Source organism: Pantherophis guttatus, chromosome 2 (genome assembly GCF_059756535.1).
Source record: "Pantherophis guttatus breed Tessera chromosome 2, ASM5975653v1, whole genome shotgun sequence".
In the NCBI taxonomy this organism is placed as follows: Eukaryota; Metazoa; Chordata; class Lepidosauria; order Squamata; family Colubridae; genus Pantherophis; species Pantherophis guttatus.
In genome coordinates, this window is record NC_142064.1 from 171,516,163 (window position 1) to 171,543,036 (window position 26,874).

At 37.3% G+C, this 26,874-nt stretch overlaps 1 protein-coding gene and 1 long non-coding RNA gene across 4 annotated transcripts in view; both read left to right on the top strand.

Annotated features, from left to right (window-relative positions):
* The window catches only part of SHISA6 (shisa family member 6), a 333,085-nt gene that overhangs the window by 235,035 nt on the left and 71,176 nt on the right, over nt 1–26,874 (top strand). The window lies entirely within an intron of this gene.
* Nucleotides 3,225–7,989, top strand: LOC148115430 (uncharacterized). Its single transcript, XR_015731945.1, has 2 exons — nt 3,225–3,414; nt 7,661–7,989. It is a non-coding gene; the product is annotated as an uncharacterized LOC148115430 (long non-coding RNA).

The following is a 26,874-nucleotide window of genomic DNA, read 5'->3' on the forward strand; positions in this document are numbered from 1 at the left end:
ATTTAGGCCTAATATTTCCTTTAAAATGTTCTGTTTAGATGAGATTCACAGCAGCTGGATAAGTTGGCTGTCACTTTGCAGGGCATCAGTGCAGCCACTATGAGTGATGAAAACACCTCTGAATCATTTATGTTTGCACGCTTCTCTCTGTTCCCAGGCAGATACCTTCAGAGTTCATAAGCAGGTTATCAGTCATTTTCAGATTACAAGGAAAGGCAGAGTGAAATAGGCTGTATTTCCAGGTCAAAAGGGTGCAGGTTGATGCATAGAGGATAGGCTGAGAATAGGGTGCAAGTTTCTTCTAGAAAGTACCGGTAATATTTGCCCAAATGTCTTTATTGGATAACCCACCATTTTATCCAAAACAAAAACATTTCCATTTGAAAAAACTGCCTTTTAAGTTTTGTTCTTCGAAATGTCTTTATTATTTTGACATTTTGAAATCACAATATTCAACTTGGTTAATTTACCACTTTTCTTGTTACAGAATCTCATGAAAGACTCTTATCTCAGCTACTAAGAATAAATCTGTAGCCCCAAATTAATTTCTCATCAACAAATTGTGTTAAGAATATAGGCTACTCCTATATTAAATATACACATTCAGGTTACTGAACTGACCTACTTAGGGGATATTTTGAGGCTTCCCAAAAGGTTTTATGTCCTCCAATAGCAAATGTATTAAACGTGCGCATCAGCAGAACTGTGCACACCATAGAAAAATTAATTATTTAGATGTCCATGTTTACAATCAAGGCTTAAAAGATATTAGAATTTGATTAAATATTTCAGTACATTGGTCCCCATTGCTTAACATTTAAAAAAATGGAGAAGAGGCAGTTATATCAGAGGAAGATATAGGTATCAACCTGTTCACTTATACCTCTTAGTGTTGCAATTTGATCAATTATACATATTAAAGCATACAAGCATTCAAAGGGGCACTTCACAAACCATGTTAGTGTAAAGAAGACACTTTCATCAAAGCAATAAATCTGCACACTTCAGAAGGTTCACACAATTTATTAAAGGCAGTCCACAGCTTTCAGCAAGCACACCTGCTTTGTGTCTCTGATAGTCTTCACTGGAGAAAATCAGACTAGCCTTCAAAGCAACTGTATGAAACTTCCAGAAGACATAACTTTCCTTAACTCTTCAAGATGTGGTAGGGTGCTATATGGATATGAAATGCTTTGTCCTATAAATTTTTAGAGCTGTGCAATGCTCTGGATTTAGTCTCCCAAAGGTGCTTCAGAAGAAGATTTATGTGTGTGCTCTCTTGTATTCCAAAACCCTTTTTTGAAGAACAAATATGAAACTTTATAAATGATGGGTTGCAAGCAAGTTTGAGGAGGACTATAATTATTCCCATTGTGCCTGAGAGCATACAGCCTTTACTGAGCTGCTGCTACTGGACTGGGCCATGCACAAGATACATGTGACAGGGATTTCTTTCACAGCTTTTGTACACCTGTTGTAGATAAGTGAGAGTCCAGTGTCTTGGGAGATGGATTGCAATGAGCGGTCAATGCACTCACCCTACCTGAAGCTGATGCATATGATCAGTACCAGTTCCCTGTATGATGCTTCTAAGGAGAAGCCCAGAGGATCCACCACCAGAAAAGAGTGTCTAGATCCTGACCAAATCACCATGGACAGAATTCAGGAGTGAGTTTATGACTGCTGCAGAAACTTTTGCTCTGAGCACAAAGACCATCAAAAGACAGTTCCTGTCCCAGAAGCAAGTTATACCTATAATTCGATTGTGGCATAAAAATCAGTTGTGCAGGCAGAGTGGGATTCCTACCAGTGCATAGCTCTTTTTCATGAGAGATGGTTATTTGATATTATTGTAGAATCAGAGCACTTCAAATTTTGAAGACCCTTGCTATAAAATGTAAAATTTGCTAAAATTTGATAACTAGAGATGCAAATCTATCAAAAATCAGCACACTCTAACCAAATGTTCCATTACCAAAGTCAAAACCCAACCTCCCACAAGAGGAGCTGTGTAAAAACATTCAGATGAAGACAAATGCACTGTAGCAACCCAGACCTCGTATACAACTTTGTCCAACAAAATGGATCCCTTTGTAATTTTATCAAAAAGTTCCTGACCATTTAACCCATTCCAGCACAATCAAGACAAGCTATGAAAATGATAATAGTATCATATATCAAAAACATCTCAGAAAGAACCACAAACTATTACAACCACACTACCGTTGCATACAAACCAACTAAAGCCCTCCAAAATATCTTAAACAAACCAAAGATGCAGTAGCCCAAGGTGAAAAACTGGAGTCATCAACAACATACAGTATAAGGGCTGTAACAACCATTAAGTAGCACAGACAGGCAGAAGACTAGCAGAGCGCATCCATGAACACCAACTAGCAGTCAGAAGACACAGCGAAAACTCCTTAATCTCACAACATATGGACAGACTCAACCATAATTTCAACAGGGAAACTGTGAGCATGCTAGACCAAGCTAAATCCCAAAATACTAGAGAATTCCTGGAAGTTTGCCATTCAGACAAATCAGCCATCAATAGATACATAGAAATAAACCTTATTTACATATGATTAAAAAGTGACAATTTTAAAAAGCTAAGAAGGAAACAAACGGACCAGAACACGTCTGTCTAGCCATTAATACTGTAGGAGAAGAGCAAGGAGGGCTGGGAGGCAAAGTTAAGCAGGTCACCAGCCTAGAGTTATCATGTTCCTACAAATGGTCTAAGTACAACCCCTCTTGAATTCCTTTTGACTCTTATCTGACATCAATTTAGTATTGAACATTAGTTGTCTAGATTCTTATGTGTAGTAATAAATCTTCTAAACTGCAACTTAATGTATGGTCCTGATTCTTTGTGCCTGACAAATACCCAGATAAACAGGAATTAACACCTGACAAACTATCAAGCAGAAAACAATACTTTGATCAAGGAGCTACCAAAGAGAAAAATCACACTCCCACCCAGCTACTGTATATAAATAGGAAGCAACCCCACATTCTCTTGCACTGATGATGTTACCTATGTTAGGTGACAAAATATCTGCAAGCTAATAACCAAGCTGAGAGAGCCCCAAGATTTACACTAATACGAAAGGAGATACCTGGTATTGTAACAGTATTTAGGATAAATTGTTCAAGGCAGTGATTAAATATAAATGAATATGAGTCAACAGTGATATGGTTATAAGAAAGTCAAAAAAATGAGTTCTGGTTGCATCAATAGAAATATATTTCCCAAATCACTGGAAGTTATCATTTAAAGCTATTCTGCTTTGACCCTATCCCATTTGATTATAGGTCCATTTCTGGGTATCACACTTCAAAAAAGTTTCAAGGAGACTGAATCATGCCAATTAATAACAACTGTTCAGAATTTCAGAAATGTTTTACCAGGTAAGGAGTTATAAGGTGGGTCCTTGAATTCTTTTAGAGGGTACAGTATAGCAGGTCATGAGCTGTAGTTTCAAGAGTCCCTTTTCCACAGGGGCACAGTCACAACTCATAGAGGACTTTTTTTTGTATTGGCCCTCCAAAAATGCTCTGAGAAGAGCATGAAAGCAGCGCTCTTTGGAATTTGAAAACAGTCATGTGATGTATCTTCCTGGTTTGTAAAAAGGAACTTGACTGCTCAGAAAAATGTTCTTAGGTGACAACTGGTCCTGTTGGACTACCAGGTGTTTACTATGTTGTTTAAATCCGCTGATTGCATGCTCATAACCCATCATTAAGAATGCCTCTTCACCTTCAACCAAGAATGTTGAAGTTTTTGTAAGATTATCCTCTGGCATACAGATTTGTAATTGTCCTCAATAAGGAAAGAACTCAAATGCCTTGGGGGGGAAAAACCCAGTAACTTCAGCCGTCGTGTTATGATGCAGGCCCATGCACCCATTTCAACTTTAAACAGCCCTGGCTTCTTCCTTAATGCTACATTTGGAATGCAATGCAACTTCTATAATACAGCCCTTAGGAATGTAGATTGAACACTTTCAAGAGGAGTAAAGGAAGTGTAAGTTCCTAGCCAGTCACCAAAAAGTAGTTGTATATGAGCCTTAGCTGAATATAATTTTGGTGCTGCTAGGATATGTTGTGCTTTTCTGTTAGCTCATTTAAGTCCACTTAACATTTGTGATAGAAGTACTACATCATCTGCACACAATGAAGTTGCAATATGTCTGTTTGTTAATTGGGGGGAGGGGTGATGTTCTAATTGATTTATTTTGGCCACAAGTCAATTTATATACAGATTAAACAGCACGGGAGCTAAAACACATCCCTGCCTCATTCCTTTGTGAGTTGGAATCTCAGTATGGCCTTGCATACTGCATCAAACTTACAAAGATTATGCATAAACTGCAATAACCATCTATCAATGTATTCATAAGCCTAGTCCAATTAAGGAAACAGAAACTGACTCCTATAGAGATTTTACCGAACTGAGAAGACTTAGATTTTAGAAGATTCAGAAGGAATATGACAATATTTTTCAAATATCTGAAAGAATATCACACAGAAAAAGGCCAGGACCTGTTTTCTGTCATTCCAGAGGGTATGATACTGAATAATGGATACAAATTTCAGGAAGATAGATTCTGTTGTAACATTAAAAGGATTTCTTACTAGTAAGAGCAGCTTAACAATGAAACCAGTAGAAGGTCACTGGATATTTTCTGGCAGAGGCTGGACAGCTATTCATCAAGGATGCTGTGATTTAGATTCGTACATGGAGTAGGGGGTTGAACCTGTTGATGTAAATGCCCCTCCAGCCCCAGGGAGGGAGCAAAGAGGCAGGCTGAATTGCAATAGCTATCCATTTTGTATATCATCACAAGCCCAATTCACAATCTTAATATAAATATTTTCCAAAGAGATAGCCATTTCATTCCGTAATAACAAAAGCATTAATGCAGTCTGTAAACCTTAAAAACAAGTTGCAATATATCTGTAGAGATAAAGAAGATGATTTAAATTAATAGAGGGGAGAGCTTTTACCAAAGCAACATGAAGAAAAACTTTGCATAAGCTCTAACAATGAAGAAGATATGCATAAACGTCTCAGAGAGAAACCTCCCTAATTCACATGAGTATAAGAGGGGGAATGGGTAAACCATAATCAGTTTTGCAAGATTCTACTACTGTAAGCAATCTAAATAAATGTAATGTTTAATGTTAAAGTGGCATTAATTTCTTGGTCTGATCTACACCTTGGGGCTGACAGATTTTAAGTGCATGATTCCACTTGATTATATTTATGAGTTTCCCAAAGGTAGGTAGGTTGGTCATTGTAAGAAGCTAGTCAATATTGTTATTTGGTCTAATCCAGCATTCAGTTTTCCTAAATTGAGAGTTATTTAAATGTGCATGTGTATACAGAAAATAATATTTATTTATTTATTTATTTATTTATTTATTTATTTATTTATTTATTTATTTATTTATTTATTTATTTATTTATTTATTTTTCAGATTTCTATACCGCCCTTCTCCTTTTGGACTCAGGGCAGTGAACAGCCAAAGTAAAACATTTGTACCCAAAAGTTAAAATAGATTTAAAATAATTAAATAAGTTTGGCCCATAATTTAAAACATTTCAATTCAAAACCAATTTCAGATTTTAAAAACCCACCATAAAATCAGGACAGCCTGGCTAACTGAAAGAAATAGGTTTTAAGGGCCCGACGAAAAGTCCGGAGGTCTGGGATCACTCATATCTCTGGGGGTAGATTGTTCCAGAGGGTAGGTGCCACCACAGAGAAGGCTCTCCTCCTGGGGGTCGCCAGCCGACATTGTCTGGCCGACGGCACCCTGAGGAGGCCCTCTCTGTGGGAGCAAACTGGCCAGTGGGAGGCAATTGGTGGCAGAAGACGGTCCTGTACATACCCCGGCCCTAAGCCATGGAGCACTTTAAAGGTGATCACCAACACCTTGAAGCGCACCCGGAAGTCCACCGGAAGCCAATGCAGCTCGCGCAGGAGAGGAGTCACATGGGAGCGCCCAGTCGCTCCCATAATCCCCCGCGCGGCCACATTCTGCACCAGTTGGAGCCTCTGGGTGCACCCCAAGGGGAGCCCCATGTAGAGAGCATTACAATAGTCCAGACAAGAAGTGACGAGTGCTTGAGTGACTGTGCGTAGGGAGTCCCAATCCAGAAAGGGGCGCAACTGGCGTATCAGGCAAACCTGATAGAAAGCCCCCACACACAAACTTACCAGTTCATTAAAGTTCAAATATATGCAAAATATGTATCAAAGCTGTTCATAAAATGGTGAGGATAAAATAATCATTCTGATTTTGGCAGGTTATATGTAAATTACTGTAAAATATATTGCAAATCTGTGTTGCTAAAATATTTAATTAGCTCTTGATGTAAGATAATTTGAGGTTAACGGGTTTCATTGATTATGGTCAGTTTGGTAATTACTGAAATGTTCCAACTGTATCCAAACCCCAGCACTGCCAGGAATGCTAAATATCAGACAAAGTCTTGTTACTGCGCAAAAGCCACGTAGAGAGAAGATCTCGGTTTGCCTCAGGAACAATTGACTCAAAACAAAACGTCAGTTTTCTTAAAGCATGAGTTAATATTGTTTGTTGCTGTAGAATGGGGAAAACAGAAGAAAAATACATTCAAGAGCAGATATATTTGCAAAGGAGTTGGATTTTTTCTTGCGTGCTGCCTCCTTGTGAACATGAAGATTTCAGTATAAAGTATTACGAAGATTGCTTCAACTTCAATTGTTGCAGGCAGAAGTAATGTGATTTACTAACCTTTTTTGGTATGTTATTTATCTGTTCCAAATTTTTTGTTTACTTTTCAAGCCAAATTTGACTCCCAAAGCACTTTAAAGAAATTTATAATGCCATCAGCAAATGCATATAATGTATGTACACATACTCTGCAATCAGAACTACAAAATAAAATATATACAGTACCTGAAAGAAACTAAATGAGTGCCAGAGGCATGGAAATCAGATGAATGACAAAACAAAACACCAAGGTCCATAGTTAATAGGCACTGCATGCAACTCTCATATCCAGACGGATCATGTCATGCAGGTTTTATTGCTGAGGTGAAGGCGGTGGAAAAAAAACAAGAGCTAATCTTTATATTCTAGCCTTTTCTCTTCTCTGCTGTTCAACTCCCAGGGCAGGAAGCTGCAGTGGAATATTCTTTCTGGCAGAGTAGAGGACACAAGTTCCCTGCAGTAGCAGCCAGATAGGTCTTCACTGTGTAGAACAAAAACCATTCCTGGGAGGGTGAGGGGAAGCTATCCCAGCAAGCTAGGCAATAAAAAGTTCTGAAGAGCAAAAGAGGTGATAAGGAAGTGAGATAGAAGAGTGTTATATCAACAGTAGATGAAAATCACTGTTGCATGTTTCTTCCACACACTATTCCTTCATGGAGGATCAGCCAGGCACAATATGGTTCTGGGTTTCTTGTTCAAAATAGAGCATGAGAAAGGTTAGATATCAAACAGCCACTCTGCTGGTCTGGATCGCCACTGTGGCTCACTGCTCTTTCTGCTTCTGGTCTACCTGATGAGTTTTAATTATCTGAACCAGGGAGGAATCAGGCTCAAGCCTTCCAGGTTTAATCTCTTGAACTGTACACCTTACCAGGTGTTTTCTCATTTTCAGTGACTCCTCTGAGCTCAAGGTGTGCCAAGGCTGATTACAAGATGATGCACCATTTCATTATAGAAACAGATGGAATGTGTATACAAAATGTCACATCCCTTTGTACTGAGAAGGCTAATAAGACAATGGAGACTTTTGGTATGACATGCTTTGATCAACTGGAAAGTTATTAGGCCATCAAATTAGGACTGAAAAATAAAATAACAGCAGATGTAATATTGACATTCATTGCTGACATATGTTTCAGGCACTGGAAGCATCATCGAAACATTTGATACTGCTTTTGGCAAAGACCTGGTGGATAATATATGGCTTGATGTTTGTTTGTACTTTGTTTGGTATATTTTCATGTGTTGTACCTGGGGAGAAACTCCAAGAGAAAAATGAGAACTTTAGAGAAACAAAGGATTAAGTCAAAGAGTGCAAAACAGAGAGCAAAAACCAAGAAATGGAGTTAGCAAGTAGAAACATATGGATTTGCCTATCACTGACTCAGGCTATACATACCAAAATATGTAGTGTCCCAAAAATTATTATCAAAGAAATTGATATCTCCCCAGAAAAAAATTCCCCATGCAAACACTTTTCCTTATAACCAAGCAACTTTGGAGACTTGAGAAATTACAATTTATTTCACCTCTGGACAATCTGAAGTTATTAAAGTCCAAAGCTTTTTGGATACCTAAGATACTTAAGTAAGCTTGAACTTTTTCAGAAAATGAAGGGTACTAGAAAGAAAGAGTCTGGCAAAAGAGGCCAGACATGTGCTGAAAAACAGTTGCCTTTTTCCTGTCAAATCAAGAATATTTTATCACATTCTCACACTGGAGCTAAGGCCCTCCATTAAAAATAAATATGTTCAGTATCCTATTTGCCATTTGCAGACAACTGTGTTGTGTCTTCAAATTCAGTTTTACATGTTCATATTTTGAATACAATCATTAGCAATGTTAGTTTCAGTCCTAAAGCTGCATAAACATTTTTGCATGTAAGGGTGATTATCAATTAGTGATATAAAATTCACATGACTTGAATCCCATGACTGTCCATTAGTGATATACTTATAAGCATGACAAAGATGTAGCATACAAAAAGGAGAGTGAAATATCGTGAGCAAGAGGATAGCTTGACATGAAATGATTGACATGCCATGAAAATACATTATGTTCATTCATGCAAATATGACTCATATTTGTCAAAGACACACCAGATTTCTGTATAATTGCCAAGATTTGGAAGTGACAATACTGCAATCATCAAATGGAAAACTGGTTCAAATGTTGGCAGCAAGTCTGGTTTAAAAAAAATCATGTACTGTCACTCTACTTTCCACATGCTGACATTTTCTATAATCCAGTTATAATTTTAATTTCCTTCTGCTTTATGTTTCTGTTTGTTAAGATAAATACTTTCTATAGTATGGAGGGGATCCTGGGCTAACCCTAAATGAGGGCATTATGGAAAGTTAAATTGCCTATTACTTCTGAGAATGCTAGGCTGAAACCAGGAAATTGTTGAGATGAGGAGTAGGACATTTATTTATATTTATTTGTAAAGTACATTTGCTTACAATATACACAAATCAATATCCAATACCTCAGACTGTTTATAACTATCTTAAAATCATCCTAGGAAATCCATCATTACACAATAATATCAACATGAGAAAGGGTCCTGTCATCATTCTTCAACTAACAATTGGGTCATTTATGCAGCATCTGATGCAAACGTTGCCCCATGAAACCCTTTTTGTCGTTTGTCCCCCTCCATAAATGTCCATGGATCAGTCCCCATCATCCCATCTATTCATCAAATTCAAAAATAGAGCCATAAAATGAAGAATAAAACTTGAAATTAATAGAGTCTAACTTAAAACTCTGTCTAAATAAAATTATCTTCATATGGGCCTTGTGAGATAATCAGAACTTTTGTACATCATGGTTACTCTACATTCTATATTTTTTAATAAGATTACTTGTGTTAATCCACTCCAAAGTCAATCATTTAGTAATATTGTGTTGAAGCTGTAATTATCCAAAAGAAAGGGGAAATTGTAGCAATGTTTGTTCTGCTGATCCAACAAAAGACATTAAAATGAAGGATAGCTGCTTATTTTACTATATCTTCCAGAAGAATTCGAGCAAATCTACAGAGAATTACAGGAATCTATTGGCATCCCAAGTTAAGCAGCAATACTAGACCAAAGGCACACTTAGTCAATACAAACAATAATAATCCATTACATAATTGTTTTACATATCCAATTTTGAATCACATAGTACAGAATTTTAAATATTTGGAGTTACTATAACAGTTCTTCCTTTCCAAATTGAGACATTTTACTGTCATAATTTTCTTATTATACAGTGCAGTCTCGTTTTCATGGCTTAATTCCATTACTTGAAGATGTGAAATAATGATAATTAGAGAAACGTTTAGAGCATCTTCCTAAATTAAAGCCGAGTTTTGTCTTGCACTTAGTTAAAACCAGAAAGCCATTTTAATTTGCCTTTGAAAAATTTCTGTGTCTTTCCCGAAATGGTGGCTGATTTACTATCCACCAAGTTTAGAAAACGTTTCCTGAAAAGGTAAATAAATCGCATAATTAGTTGGAAAGTTAATTATAATATATGCTCTCCTTCTCCGATGACATTTTTATCTTAATGTTTTAATTTGGAAAAAGGTGTCTACACATATAAAAATCACATGAATGTTTAAAATATACTGTACACTTTAGAAGATTGTATTAATTTTCCCACCATCTGATTCAGCTGCAGAACTTATCCAACATTGAGTGGTTAGTCTTCCAAGCAAAAGAACTTTCCTTCCCTTATAGTCTGCTGAACACTGCCAAAACCTTCTCCAGAGGCTCCCCCAACCCTCCAGGGCATGTTATGTGACAGTATGGGAGGTGCAACAGGAGAAGGAATCTGCTCCACTAATGAATGTTGTTCCATCAGCAGATGGGCACAACTGGATGCCTGCCAAATGCTTCAGCTGTAGTAGAGACTGGAGTCACACACTGCTACAAAGCACAAGCTGCCTTTTTTTTTTCTTAATGGGTGCCTACAATTATCTGAGCATCTAAAGTGTACTTAGCTTAAATGAATAACCAAGCTGTCATCATTTACCTTTTTTCAGTGCTCCTCTGGGAGCAATGGGTGTCATAGTATTGCTATTTGAACCATACTATTGCTTTTTGAATTATTGCTATTTCAATGTGGAAAGGAATCTCGGCGATCCCGCCATTAATGAAAATTACATAGCAGTCCACCACAATGGCATCAGCAGCCATGAGGTAGGTTGTTTTAGTTACCTAGTTGTCGACAATATTCCTGCAGTCTGGATCCTTAACCTATTCATTTTCCAGCTGTGTCAGTCCTAGTAGGAATGAATGAAACCTCAGGCTGTAATCTGGCGCTCAGTCGCTTTGCCATAAATCTCACTGAATGCAGTGGTGCTTTCTTTTCAGCAAACATCACTAGGAGGGCACTGTTAGCAAAGTTATCAGCCCCTGGAATGTGAAAGGAATAAATCCATCCCTGAAACGGCTATCCTGGCCTGCAGTGAGTTTTCATGTTGAAAACTAATCTGTTTTTTCAAGAACACATTATCAGGTTAAGAATGCTATCTCTTGTTCCTCTCTGAGGACACAATCTGCATTTTGTGGCACATTAAAGATTTAAAATGATGATGCTCAGAAGCCAGGACCACTAGTACCAGGTCTTTACAAATTAACAAAGCATCTTGAAAGGACAGTTTCATTCATGTCACTTGCATGTCGCTTACATGCTGCTGAGTTTACCTGAAATTAGTCTCAGATCAATTTTGCAGTTTCAGAGGTAATAAATAGTTTTCTTCTCCCAGCCGTCCTGCAGAGTCCTGATCTCCCAGTTACATGAGATGGTGACCCGATGGCTGTTGACGTACGTATTTATTTCAATGTATATGGATGCTCATTTTGCACAAACGACTTTGAACAGCAAACATACTTAAAAACACCAATATAATAATATGCAACAAGAAAGTTAGAAAAAAGTAGCAGCTAAGGATAACCATCAGCAATCATTTTGTCTCACAGACTCACCTCAGTTCCCAATTGCAATGTCAGAGAGAACAGCCAGGTCTTAAGGGCCTTCCAAGAGACCAGCAAAGTGGGAGCAATCTAACTTTGAAGAGAATGAAGTTCCAAAGGGCAGGCACAATGACAGAAGAGTCATTATGGGAGCTCGGGTCATACAGTGAGATAGTACCAATTGGTACTATCAAGGAGAAAAGAAACAATATGTAATTTCCCCCGTCTTCCAGCGACTTTTAGGTATAATCATACCTGGCTGGAATTCAGTAGTAACCTAATTGACATTAAGTAATCAATCAAATAATGCTGAATTAAATTAATTAATTAAATTAATATACCCCAACCCCTCATTTATATAGGATGGGTATATCCGTGCATGTTCTCCACCACCACTAATAGAACCCACTTGATCAAAGTAGTTTGGACACATTTCAAAAAGTTTTTTCTGCTGATGACAAACACTATTTTAAATGTGGCTAGATTGTGCCCAGTGGCACAATCAGTTGGCTGAGTCTGGGACTTTTTAAATATAAACTTAAGTATATTCCAACTTTCACACCAGGATTTCTTCTTGATTCCTGATCTAGATCTGAAGCCAGATTTCTTAAACCACAAGGTGAGTTGTGGATGCTTACATGCAAAGTATGAGTGAGTTTTTGTAAGCTGTGGTCTATTCTTACAGCTGAAATTAGTGGCGGCTGAACCAGAGCTGATTGAGAGAGTGATGATTGAGGACTCATTGACTGTCTTCTCTTAATTTGCTCAATTAGATCAAATAGGTGGATTAATGTGTTATGGAACACCAAAAGAGAATAATTGACAACCCAACCAATCTGTAGTAGGTAAGGTTTGACTCAAAACAAGCCCCAGTTATCCATAGAGTTATATTAACTCCACTCTGTCATCATGTTCTAGCAAAACTAAACTCAATTCAGTTTGTTTTGCATATTTAGTCTTCCGGGGAAAAAAATAACTGGAGAAAAAAAAGCAGGGTATAATTTTCCAATAGAGAATTCACTGGCAACACGAAATATACCTCCTAAATACTGTTCAGCTGCTATGGTCAAGATACATTGATTGCAGCTGCTTTGCTATTAGGGAAGGGGCAAATGACGTTGTATAGTCATGACAGACTTTTCTGCTGTAAGGCTCATGCAATACAAGTTCTTTCTGGAGAACCCTGGGAAATCCAAAACTGGTGACATTTGACCAGGGGAATTGTATGTAACCAATAAGGAAATGTGTTTGGATGGTAGCTGACTGGGTAAATACGTTGTAGAATCAGGATCAGTATTTCCCCTTTAAGCTTAATGAGTAATGGGTGGAGACCTTTCGAAAATGATATGAGAAAGAGTCAGAGAAAAAGGAGAGAGGGAGAGAGAGAGAGGGAGAGGGAAAGGGGGGGCATGCTCCCCCGCATCTGCCCTGAATGAATGCTCCCATGTGCCCCTTCCCCACCACCACCATCAGGAACCCTGTCCTGTTCCTCCAGCCAAGCAATTGACGCAGCCTTCTCACACTCTGTCACCCTGAGGACCTTCAAATAAATGAATTTCCCCCTTAAATGACTCTGGGTGGTGAACAGAATAAGGCATAGCCAATCTCCAACTCCTTAAAAATCAACTTTTTAAAAATGTAAAAAATAAAATAGCTGCCCAGTGCCCTTGATCATTTATCAAAATTATAAATAAATAACCAAATGAAGAGCTTACTGAGAGCCTGAAGGCTCACTGACAGCCAGTTTGGTGTAGTGGTTAAGATCCCAAGCTAGATACCAGGAGACTGTGAGCTCTAGTCCTGCTCTAGATAAGGAAGCCAGTTGGTAGCCTTGGATCAGTTACTCCTTCTCAACCATAGGAAGAAGGCAAGGGCGAAACCGTTTTATGAAATCTTGTCAAGAAAACTCCAGAAACTTGTCCAGGCAGTTTCCAGGAATCAGCACTGATTTGAAGTCTCCACAACCCCCACCACTAGAAATCTAAATACTAACTGAATGTTTAATACAAAGGGTCTTCTCCACCACCACCATCATCAAGGATGTTTCTATTGTAGTGTCATGAAGTTGTTTCTAAAGTTTCCCTCTAAAGCAGGGGTGTCAAATTCAAGGCCTGGGGGCCAGATCTGGCCCGCAAGGTGCTTAGATTTGGCCCGCAGGACCACCCTAGAAATAGCGAAGGACCAGCCCGCAGTGCCTCTGCCAGCAAAAACGGAACTCTGTTTTCGCTGGCAGAGGGTTGCAGGAGGCCATCGCAGCTGAAAACTGAGCTCAGGAGCCCATTTTTGCTGGCAGAACGTTCGGCCGCCACAGGCTCCCCTGACACGAGTGACGTCAAGCTGGCCATGCCCCCCAAGGTCAAATACAACCCTGATGCGGCCCTCAATGAAATCGAGTTTGACACCTCTGCTCTAAAATGTCCTTCCATGATTCTTTAGAGTGCAGCCCAGTTTCTTTCAGCAGTAGATCAAATACTGCTTTTCTAAATTTAAAACATTGTGAGACCTGAACATGCAGTTTCCTCATTAATACAACTCCATTAAACACTTTGATTCAAATATCAAAAACAATAAACAATTATTTTTTAAAAAACAGCTATAAAAGTGTTTGCAAATCTGGTATGCTTAGACAAATTTCACATGGCTATGACATCTCTAGTAGTGCAGATGGAACCGTACATTTTCTAATGAGATGTGTAATACAGAAAATACCTTTGTCTTCTTAGAAGGACAGGTCACCTTTTCACCTTTTATAGCTAAGAGATGAAGAGCTAGAATATATTAGTATTAGATACAACTATAATCACAATCTGAAACTCTCTTCGTGAGAGATACAATTCTAGGTATGAAAAGTTAAATGCCACCCATAACCCACATTCTGTATGGAGTCTCATACGTTTCTCACAAATCCTATATTGGTGTTCTTGGTTCCTTCCTGCTGCATCATTGATCACGGATACATGTATCATTCTTATTTGCTGGAAATATCTAGAATGAGCTTTTTGGCTTCTCTTTGTATTTGGAAGGAATATAATTGAAAAGGAAATTCTTCATCTTAATGGCATTCTCAAAAACTCAGGCTACTTAAAACAATAGAAATTTATTTATTTATTTATTTATTTATTTGTTTAAATTTCTATACCGCCCTTCTCCAATGTAGGACTCAGGGCGGTGAACAGCCAAAGTAAAAACAAGACATACATACAAAACATACAAAATCTAAAATCTGTTTAAAATAATTAAATAATTTTGGCCGTAATTAAAACATTCCAATTTAAAATCCGTTTAAAATTTGACTCAAGCCAGCCCAGCTAGTTGAAATAAATGGGTTTTTAGGGCCCGACGAAAAATCCGGAGGTCTGTTATTGTACGTAGCTCTGGGGGGAGGTTGTTCCAGAGGGTGGGCGCCGCCACAGAGAAGGCTCTCCCCCTGGGGGTCGCCAGCCGACATTGTCTGGCGGACGGCACCCTGAGGAGGCCCACTCTGTGGGAGCGTACTGGCCGGTGGGAGGCTATTGGTGGCAGAAGGCGGTCTCGTAAGTACCCCGGCCCTAAGCCATGGAGCGCTTTAAAGGTGGTCACCAACACCTTGAAGCGCACCCGGAAGACCACCGGGAGCCAGTGCAGCTCGCACTGGATTTCTTACCTATGATCAAGTTGCTCCAACCCTTTTCTGATACACACCTAGTAATGTTTTATATTAGTATGAAAATAGATTTTTAAAAGGATAGTGTGGCAGATGGGTGAGCCAATCCAGATAGAATAACTCAAATAAAGTAATTATAAGTCTGAAGGTCCAACTGCTATTGGCACAGACATTATTCCATGGTGGATCTTTTTGCATTTTCTGTCTTCTTTTCCTGAATATTTTGTAACTAAAAAACAAAAGGCAGAAATAAACTTGGTGCAGTTTATTGAAGAAACAGTCTGAGTAATTTGGCTCTTAATGAGGAAATTGCTTCAATAGCTGACCAACTGTGCGAATTAGGTGGGTATGTGTGAATTGCACACCCTTTAAGAACAAGGATAATTTTGTTAATACTTTAATAAGTTCAAGATTGTGGTTCAGTCCAAGTGCCAAACAGTGCTTGAAGCATCTCTCAAATGGATGAAGGGTTCTTAGTTCAATAAATGCACAATAAATAGTTATATGTTTTATTGAGATCCAAATGTCATTCCTTAAAATAGTATTACTAGTTAGAAGAACAGTACTTTTCCAGAACTCAGAATTCCTGTATTTTGTCACTGGGAAAATAACGTACTTATTGCAATCGTGACTGTTGTGTCAAAACCAATTGTGCTTGTGTCATGAGCATCCGGGCAGGATACCATTGGCAGGAAGGAATAAAACAAAACAGAGACATACATCATGTTTTGACATTTTAAAATTAAAATGTTTGCATCATCGTTCTTAATTGTTTAGCTTCTCTAAAGGTTTAATGCTTTCTCTGTAAATCACTGCATTTAATATATCACTGCTTCCATTCTTCCCCTCAGCCCCCTGAAAAGGTCTCTGCCCCCTGCAGTGACATGCCACATATTCCTCTTTTTTTTTCTTTTTTAATTTGATTTATATGCCACCCTTCTCCGGAGACTCAGGGCGGCTTACAATGCGTTAAACAATAGCCTTCATACTTTTGTATATTTTATACAAAGTCAGCTTATTGCCCCCACAAACTGGGTCCTCATTTAACCTACCTTAGAAAGGATGGAAGGCTGAGTCAACCTTGAGCCTGGTAAGATTCGAACCTGCAGTAATTGCAGGCAGCTGTGTTAATAACAGGGTGCGTTAAACCACTGTACTACCAAGGCTCTTTTATTCATTCTGAAAAAGATTTGCTTCCCCTTACAGCACTACAAAGTCATTTCCTGCAATAAAATTATCCTTTGGTGGTTCTTTAAGGGTCAAGAATTGCCTGAAAGATCAAGAAGATGCTCTCCCACAGGAATCCCCCAGTTCTAACTGCTCCTCCAGGTTCTCTCCTGCAAAGTTCCAACTCCAAATGTTATTTCTCTCCCTTCCTCCCTTATCTTGCTATTTCCAAATGTATACTACCTGGGTTGCTAATTTCAATCTCTCTCTCTCTCTCTCTTTTTTTTTTGGTCGCATGCATGCAACCATTTTAGCATTTTTTTTAATTGAATATTGTCCTTTAACCAAAATTGTTGTTTGCATGTACCTTTGCTAATTACCCTGATATTGTCAATGTAATTAACATTTAATTAACATGAATTAAATTGTCCAATTTGGATATTTGAACAGCAATTCCCTTGTGCTGGTTAATGACTGCAATAAAGTTATTTTACTTTCTCCTCTCCTAACCCCCAGTGCAGTAACACTTTATCTTATATAAATCATTAGATTTGTTTAATAGTCTTTAGAAGTCCTAAATAAGCTTCAGGCTACATTTTTATAAACCTGCAAAAAAAAAAAAACCCTGCAAGGAGTGGTGTTTGTGTATTTCCTATTTCGAAGTAGCAATAAAATAGCGTTCAAGAATGCTATCAGAGGGCTTTGCCCATGCATGTTGCACAGTGTTGAGGTTCCTGAACAGCTCTCAGTTTTAAGATGTTTGTGGTCCTTGCTATCCTAGCCCAGCCCCTCCCCCTCCCCCTCCCTGCAAAGCTATGCAATTTCTGTGGCTCAGCCTATACTCAGCAAACAAACTAATGAAGCCTCTGCCTGACATAAATCAATGATTGCATCTCCTCCTTAACATCAGCTAATGCTTCAGGAGTTGCATTGATTCTCTTATAACTCAGCATGGAGCAGGCAGCTGAGATGAGCCATGCCCAAGCCAGTGCCTTTTCTAGGTTGCTTAAACTCTAAACCATCATCTGCAAATAAGAGACTGGATTTAATATGTTCAAATTCTTCTTGCCTTTGAGTAACACAAAGCCCGACTATGTCTCATGCGGACATCCTGTTACCTGGTACTTCCCTTTTCCTACCCAATCAATTTCAGTTTACACAAAGCCACCAACAACCATTGACAGAAAAGTCACCAAAGCTTTAATTTGTGGGTTTTCAGGCTTACACGTCAATTGCTAGAATCTCTTCTTTTATACTCCATCTTCATACACATACTTACCCCTGTCTTCCAATATCAGATGCATTACCGACTAGTGGTACAATCCTCTTTCAATCCAATTTCAATGGTATTCCTGCTCGGGTTTTTCATGTGAAGACATGTGAAAGAAAACAAATCATATGGTTTTTTGGGAGAGGGGAGGCATGATTTTTCTATCAGCCAGTCGTTGTTACTTCCTGACCTACCTTTCATTTGCTTATTATGATGCATTTGATATATTTTATTCCTCCCCTAATGGATAGAAAAGGCAAAAAGATGGTTTGTCAGATACTATAAGCCCCACTTAAGAGTTCTCAGACAGGGTCACAGAGAAAGCCTGAGCCTATTTCTGTTTCTGAATTATACAAGTAAAGTATTGGAGTATAAAAGATACAAAACTTTTAGCTGCATAAATATTTTTTAAAAATTAATTAGGGGTGAAATTCACTTACCTTCCCTACCAGTTCGCAAATGTGCGCTCACACGCGCCATTGTCCACCCATTCGCAAAGCCTTCTGCACATGCGCAGAGGCTGAAAATTATCACAGAAAAAGCGATGTTGTGACGTCTGCACGGGTGGGCAGAGCCTCCCACAGCCGCCGCTACCGGTTCACCTGAGCCAGATAGAACCGGCTGAATTTCACTCCTGCTCTGAAATGTTTTTAGGTGATAGCAGCCTCCTTAGAGTTATTATAATAAACTAGTCCTACCAAGAGCAAAAGGCTTGATTGGTTTAATTGAATGCATTTTTTTTTTAGTTTACATTTCTCCAGTTGTACTGCAGAAGCAATTTTCATTTTTCAAGTTTTATGGCTAAATTCTGCATTTTTTTTTTTTTTTAGAGGGGCAGAAACCCTAGGCAAAAATAGCTAATTCTGTAATGCAAAGTTTCACACCACTATCATCACTTCATTTCATTCTTCGTTTTGCTTCCCGCATCTCAGCACTCGGTTTACAATCCCTTCCGTATTGTTCATAGCTACACAGCTTTTCTGTTTGGGGAAAGGGGAAGGTTGATTGCTCAGACAAATAGAATGATTGCAAACAGAATCTCCTGCCTGACTTAGATTTCCAATGTTCTTAAATGTTCCCTATGTTCACTTGAGAAATACCAAAGCCCTTTTCACGGGAGGAATGAAAAGCACAGAGTCTACAGGGAAATCCGTGTTCTTTTTGTTCACACGCCTTGTCCCCTACTCTATGCATGTGAAAGTGTAAAAGAAACCCTGTTAATGGCAGCAGGCAAATATTCCATGAAGAAACCTACACACATTGCTAATACTCATGTAAATCAGCATTACACAACTACATGCTCTCCAAGTATATTGGATTTCACTAGGATTGAAGAATTATAGGCTGATGAAAAATCATGGAAGTTCATCCAAAGTACAGATGAATTTAACACAACCATCTGCTCTCCAAATAACATATGTGGACTATGACATATTTAGTGTCAATGATGTCAAACTGGGAAAGACTGTAAGAGAAAAGTCAATGGTTTGTTTAATGCCCCTTAACAGAGGGGAAAAAAATAGAGCTGAAAAGATTTAAATAGAAAGATACTGTTTGCAGCAGAACAAATAAGTTTTCTCAAAATAAGTAGTTTCTTAAGTATAAAGGCCATTGGCCAACATTTTCTTTGAACTCAGTTAAAGATTGTTGCTGGTTTTTTTTTTTAAATTTGTTTAGAAGCTTTTTCTATCTCTTCAGAAATATGCGATACCAATACAAATATTACATACCATATACACCTACACTGATTTCAATTGTCTCAAACATCTCATCGCTGATAGTGAAATGTAAATTTCAAAAACAGTAGCATAAAGTCTGGAAGGAATGTCTCTGTGGGGAATCTAGGAGGCAAATGTGAATCTGAATTAGTTTAAGGCAGCTTGGCACATATGCTCATTTTAATCCTGCCTGGGGATCTCTGATATGCAGAATGAACAAATTAGGGATGCTGTGAACAATTTAAGGTAAGTAACTCTCCAATGTGTTATATTTTGTTCAAATGCCCATCAATAGAAATGAGGTTAGGGGAGTCCTGGTTAATGACCAGCTGCATACAGGATGAGCAGGTTTCCTATAGCTTTGATCCTTCCTTTGATTCTGCAGTCTTTCATCAACCTGACCCTTGCTTTTTCACAATTATGAGTATTGGTTCATGTAGGTCTCTGGGTTGTTGTTGTTTAAATTCCAGGAAGTTCAGCAGAAATATGAAGTGCATGGTTTCTTCCACCGACTCTGAGACTGAGAATCAAAGAATAGGCTTCAGGAAGGCAAGAGTGGGGGACCCACAATGGCTTCTGCTATTCAGACCTACTCTACATTTCTCTAGATGGTGAACCTTTTCGGCATCGAGTGCCCAAACCGGAACACGCATGCATGTGTGTGCATGTGCGCACGCCAGAGTGCTGGAAACCCGAAGACCAGCTGACCGGTGCATGCATGCCTACTTTTTGGGCCATTTTGCCTGTTTTTTGGGCCATTTTCAGCCTGTTTTTTGGGCTGTTTTTGGCCTGAAATATATATATAGTACAAATATGATATATTCAAAAATTTATAATGAAACCATTTTATACTAGCACTCTAATAACTTCAACCTCTTAAAACTCATAAAAAAATAAAGCTTCTAAAACCTGTAAGACACAGTAGATCCTTAAAAGCATACTTACTCCCAGGTAGTACCTTCTTGGCTGCTACCATGACTATCAACTTTTTGGTTTTGCTCTGCTTTGTCCTATGTCTTACATACTGCTGGATCTTTCTATAGTCCTCCATCTTATATTTCTTGTATTATTTTGGAATATGATATTTGGAATAGTCCTCAAGTAACTCTTGCAACCAACTTTATGGGCCTTTTTGGCAGTATCTTCTTCTCCCTCAACTTCTTCACAGCCAAGATAGACCAAATTCCTAGACTTGGAATCAACTACTTCATATTCTTTAGTTTATAATTGGTTTTTTTTAATACACACTATATAAGAAGGTTTGAAAAAGGTATTTATTTCAGTTCAGCTTTACTCAAAGAAGCTAGCCATAGCTTGAGTGGTGTTTTATCTTTAGTCAAATAAGTATTGTGTTGATGGCTTTAATTTTTATTGTTGTTGGGTTCTTCATTTAAATGAATGTGTTTATTCAATTGAAATGATAAATTTAGTGTTTTATGATAATTGTATTAAGCATTATAATAAATAGTTAAATTGATACAAACTATGAAAAAGTAAGAAAATAAAAACGTAGAAGGTGCACAAAAAGAAAACAGTAACACTATAAGGAAAAAGAAATGTATTAAGAACATATAAAAAGAATGTATACTTTATATAAAGAAATATATAAAAAACTTCCCCCTTCATCATAAGAAGTATAAACAAATTACCACCTTTTCTTAAAATATATAAATAAATGTATCTTTATTGATAAATTTAAGGGGACCGAGGGTTACAAATTTCATTGGTTTTCCTTTTTTAATTTTTTAACAGATAGTATTACTTTTGTAATTTAATACTTTAAAGGTTTGATTTGTAGATTGGCATCAAAAATCCGGTATTTGATTGACTTGAGTTAGTTGTTTGTTACGCAACTTGCTGAAAGATACGTTATAGTTAGTGGTAGTTATTATTATGGTCATGGTTGGTTAATTGAAGAGCTGCAACCTTTCCATCAACAAGCATATAATACTATCTATCTGGGACAATCCATTCAAAAAAAGTGGCTAAGTGACATCATTATATGTGACCTGTTATCAATTATATGTAAGGCAACATGACATCAGTCAAATACTTTGGGACTTAATGTTGCTGTGTACCACAGCAACATTCTTATTATCAAGAGTAAAAGAAAATAGCTGAAATTCACAGAGCTGCTGATTTGGCAAGAGAAAACCTCAAAGAATCAGATGTTATTTTATACCAGAGTAGAGAGTCCCTATCCATGTGTTTATTTAACTAGTGGCCCATCTATTACTGACTTAATGTTTATTAATTTTTTTCCTTGCCTAATCAGAAATCACTACGATGAAAGAGTTTAATTATTCCTCTTGTACAGATTCTTATAAGGCTGACTAAATGTCCTTCCTCAGACTTTCCCAAGCAAATGAATTCTTGCACCATTTCTGATCCTATGGATCAGAAATGGACAATCTATGCTATCTAGATTATTGCTGGATGTACTACAACTTCTGTCACTCCGATCACTGGCCAACTGTGACATGCATGAACTGCAAAATAAATAAAAAATAATAAATCTGGAGGGCTATAAGTCATCTGCTTCCTCTATATGGTCCAAAATTCTTAACAAAATGGCTAAGGAGTATATAAGTAGTCCTTGGCTTACAACTGGTTGTTTAGTAACCGTTCAAAGTTACAATGGCACTGAAAAAAATGATTTATGGCCATTTTTCACACTTATGACTGTTGCAACATCCCCATGGTCATGGGATTTACATTCGGATGCCTGACAACTGTCCTGGGGGTCATCTGACCATTTTTTGCAACATTCTGACAAGTCAATAGGGAAGCCAGTTTAACTTAACAACTGGGTTACTAATTTAACAACTGATAGGATTCACTTAAAAAATGTGGCAAGAAAAGACATAAAATGGGACAAAACTCACTTAACAAATTTCTCACTTAGCAACATAAATTCTGGGTTCAATTGTGGTCGTAAGTCGAGGACTACCTATACTATAGTGACATATTTATTCTTTCTCAAGAAACACAAAGAAGAGACATAATCATGACAAAGGTTAGATAAGAGAAATGTGAATCTAAAGCAGGGATTTAATTTGAAAAAGAGCTCAGGATCCCAAGTTCTCTTTTTTTTTTTTTTTTAATTTTTTTTTTTTATTGCAAAAGTTTTACAATTACATTTTCACCCCTTTTTTTCACCCCCCCACCTCCCTCCCCAAACTTCCCGTCCTCCCTAGCCCTCCCTAACCCTCCCCCCCAGACTTCCCTATTATATACTCATAACTAATAATACTGATATATATACCTGAACCCATCCCTCCCCCTATATAATTTTCCCTCTTTATCTCTTTACATTAAAATATTTCTAATACATTGTTTTCAAATAAAAGCTATTTGGTACTTTCTAGTTTGGTATTTGTTCTGAACATATTCTATCCACCTTTTCCATTCCCATTCATAAGTCTCTTGTGAACAATCTTTTAAATATGCTGAAATCTTCGCCATCTCTGCAAAACTGGCCATCTTCAAAGTCCATTCCTCGATAGTAGGCAAAGCTTCATTCTTCCAATATTTACCTATCAACAATCTTGCTGCTGTTATCATATACAATATTAATTTTATTTCACCCCGTGTAAAACCCTTAACTATACCCAATAAAAACAATTGTGGAGAAAATTGAATTTTTTTCTTCAAAACATTCTGCATGACCCACCATATTTTTATCCAAAAAGCCTTAACTTTCCTACAGGTCCACCAAACATGATAATACGTAGCATCCAAACATTCACATCTCCAACATTTTGGCTGAACATTAGGGTACATACATGACAACTTTTTAGGATCTAGATGCCATCTATAAAACATTTTATAAAAATTTTCCCTCAAATTCTGCGACTGTGTAAATTTAACATTCTGAACCCAAATTTTTTCCCATGTTTCCAACATCACTGGTTCTTCAAAATTTTGTGCCCACTTAATCACACAATCTTTAACTAATTCCGTTTCTGAATCCCTTTCTAGCAAAACATTGTAAAGCCTTTTAATATGCATTGGACCTTTCTCTCTTATATGTCTAACCAATTCTTCCTCATGCAACATAATACCAGTTTTTTGGTCCTCTTTCCATCTCAATTGTAATTGATTATATTGTAACCAGGTTAAATTAATCCCTTCGTCCAACAGTGTCTGCAATGTCTTCAACTGCCATCTGCCCGCATCTGTAAAAAGAACCTCTTTGTATAAAAACCCCCCGAGTGACATTATATTTGTATTCCACAAGGTATGACCAAGATCCAGCCATAGCGGTATTTTATAATCCCATTTGAGTCGGTGCTTCTTCCAAACTCTCATCAAAGAGTCTCTAAGTATATGACTTTTAAATACTTTATCAACTTTGTCATCATAAAATAGGTAAGCATGCCATCCAAATTCAAGATCAAAACTTTCTGCATTCAATATTCCAGCCTTTTTACTTCCAAACCAATCACTTGTTAAAGTTAAAGCTGCTGCATCATAATATAACTGTAGGTTTGGAAGTTTAAGGCCTCCTCTTTCTGGAACATCTTGCATAATTTTCAATTTCACTCTCGGCTTTTTCTCGTTCCAGACAAACTTATTAAGTCCAGTTTGCCAAACTTTCAGTTGTTTATCACTTTTAAGCACCGGAATCATTTGAAACAAAAACAGAAATCTTGGCAAAATGTTCATCTTAACTGCTGCTATTCTTCCAAGTAAAGACAGTTGCAGCTTTTTCCAAGTCTCCATGTCTTTCTGAACCTCTCGCCACAACACCTCATAGTTATTTTGAAACAATTTCATGTTTGATTCTGCAACCTGAACTCCAAGATATTTTACCTTAGGTACAATTTCAAAACCTGCCCTCCTTTCAAACTCATGTTTACGATCTTGTGTCATATTTTTGACTATCATTTTAGTCTTTTTTGAGTTCACTCTAAAACCTGAAACTCTACCATAGTCTTGTATAATGTCGTTCATCAAGATTATTGATTCCATTGGTTGTGATAGGGTAACCACCAGATCATCTGCAAATGCCTTTATTCTATAATCCTCTTGCCTTATCATTATACCTTTCAAAATTTTTGAGTCCCGTATTATATTTAGCAAGACTTCCAGTGTTAAAATAAATAAAAGTGGGGACAACGGACATCCCTGTCTTGTTCCTTTTTCAATTTTAAACTCTGTCGTCAAACTTCCATTAATAATAATCTGTGCTTTTTGCTCTTGATAAATTGCTGAGATCGCCTGTATAAATTGGTCCCCAAAGCCCATCTTTTTTAAAGTCTTTAGTAGAAAATTCCAATCCACTCTATCAAAGGCCTTCTCCGCATCCAAAAAAACCAGCACTGCAGAAATCTGTTTATTCTTATCAAGATATTCCAATAAGTCTATTACTTGCCTTATATTGTCCTTCATATATCTGCCCTCAATAAATCCCGCTTGGTCCGCATGAATCACCTTTTGGATTACTGGCATCAACCTGTTGGCTAATACCTTCGCATAAATTTTATAGTCTGTGTTCAAAAGAGATATTGGTCTGTAGTTCTCTGGTTTTTTAGGACCAACTTGTTCTTTTGGTATCAAAGATATATAAGCAGTTGTCCAGGATGGGGGTATTTTACCCCCTTGTTGAATATTGCAAAATAAATCTCTAAGTTGTCCCACCATTTCAGCTTGTAAAGTTTTGTAATACACTGCAGTCAAACCATCCGTGCCAGGAGCTTTGGCTGTTTTTAGCTGTTTAATTGCTGCTGTTATCTCCTCCTCTGTTATAGGATAATTCATTCTTTCCTTTTGTTGATCAGTAATTTTTGTAACTCTCTTATCCTTTAAATATTTTTCTATAAGTCCATTCTGCACCTCTTCTTTGGCATATAGTTTAGTATAATAATCCACAAAAGCTTCTTTAATTAGTTTTTGTTGAAAGATTTCTTTCCCTCCAATATCAATACTATCAATAGTCCGTATACTTTGTTTTTTCCTCAATGTGTAAGCCAACCATCTGCCCGGTTTGTTAGCGTTGCAAAATGTATTATGCTTCGCATATTGTAAACTTGTTGCAACTTGTTCCGCCATAAGCATTTGAAATTGGTCTTTCAAAAGTTTTATAGCACTTCGTATTCTTTCATCTGTTGGATTTTTAATAAGTAACTGTTCTTTATTCTTTATTTCCATTTCCAACTCAGATCTTTTCTTTTGTCGGAGCAGTCTATGTTTAGAGTTCATGTAGATGAGTACCCCTCTCATATAAGCTTTACTTGCATCCCAAACAATTTCAATTGGGGTACCTTTATTCAAATTTATTTCAAAAAATTCTTTCAAGTGCTTTTTAAGTTCTATTGTATTTTTTTCATATCTAAACAAGTTCTCATTTAATCTCCAAGAACGTCTCTCAACCTTATCCATCTCAATTTCTATCCATACAGGGCTATGGTCAGTCAGAGTTCTTGGAAAAATCTTTGTTCTTTTTGTCTTAACAAGTAGATCATTTGACAACAGGATAAAATCAATCCTAGAAAAAGATCTATGTCTATCCGAAAAAAAAGTATAGTCCAATTCATTTGGATTATGTATTCTCCAAACATCTTTTAATTCCATATCTTCTTTCATATCAAAAAAAAGTCTGTGGTAATCTAATTCTAGACTTTGCCAGGCTCTTTTTATCTAGTTTAGAATCAATTACTCCATTCCAGTCTCCCATAATTAAAATAGATCTATAGTCCCATTGCAATATTTTAGTATGTAACATCTTGTAAAAATAATCCTGTTGTTGGTTGGGAGCATAAATTCCAATCAAAAGAATTTGACCATTTGCTGTGAGCAATTCAATTGCTACAAACCTACCATCTTGATCTGCTTCTATAACTTTCGCTGTTAATTTTTTATTTACATAAATAACCACACCATTCTTTTTCTGCGAAGTTGAAGATATATAATGTGCTCCTAGTTTTGAATTTATCAAATATTTTTGATCTTGAGTTGTGATATGCGTTTCTTGTAAACATATTATATCATTATTAAATTGTTTCAAATATGTAAATAATTTCTTCCTTTTCTGTGCTGAATTCAACCCATTGACATTCCAAGATAGACACTTAAAGGTCATCAGCCTCTTTCTGGAGCACAGAGCAAAATATTTGAAGTTCATCCGAGAGCTTCGATCTCGCTCCTCCCATAGCTCCACTCTCTTGTACGATACTCTTAACTGCCTTCTTGTCTTGTCTTTCCTGTTGCTGTTGTTGCTTTTGTTTAAGTAGCTTGGATTGGGCTCTAGTTATACGTTGATCTTTAACTTCTGTCAACTGAATCAAATCCAAAATTGGAGAAGAATCTAACAAGGGCTCACTCAGAAAACCTCCTTCT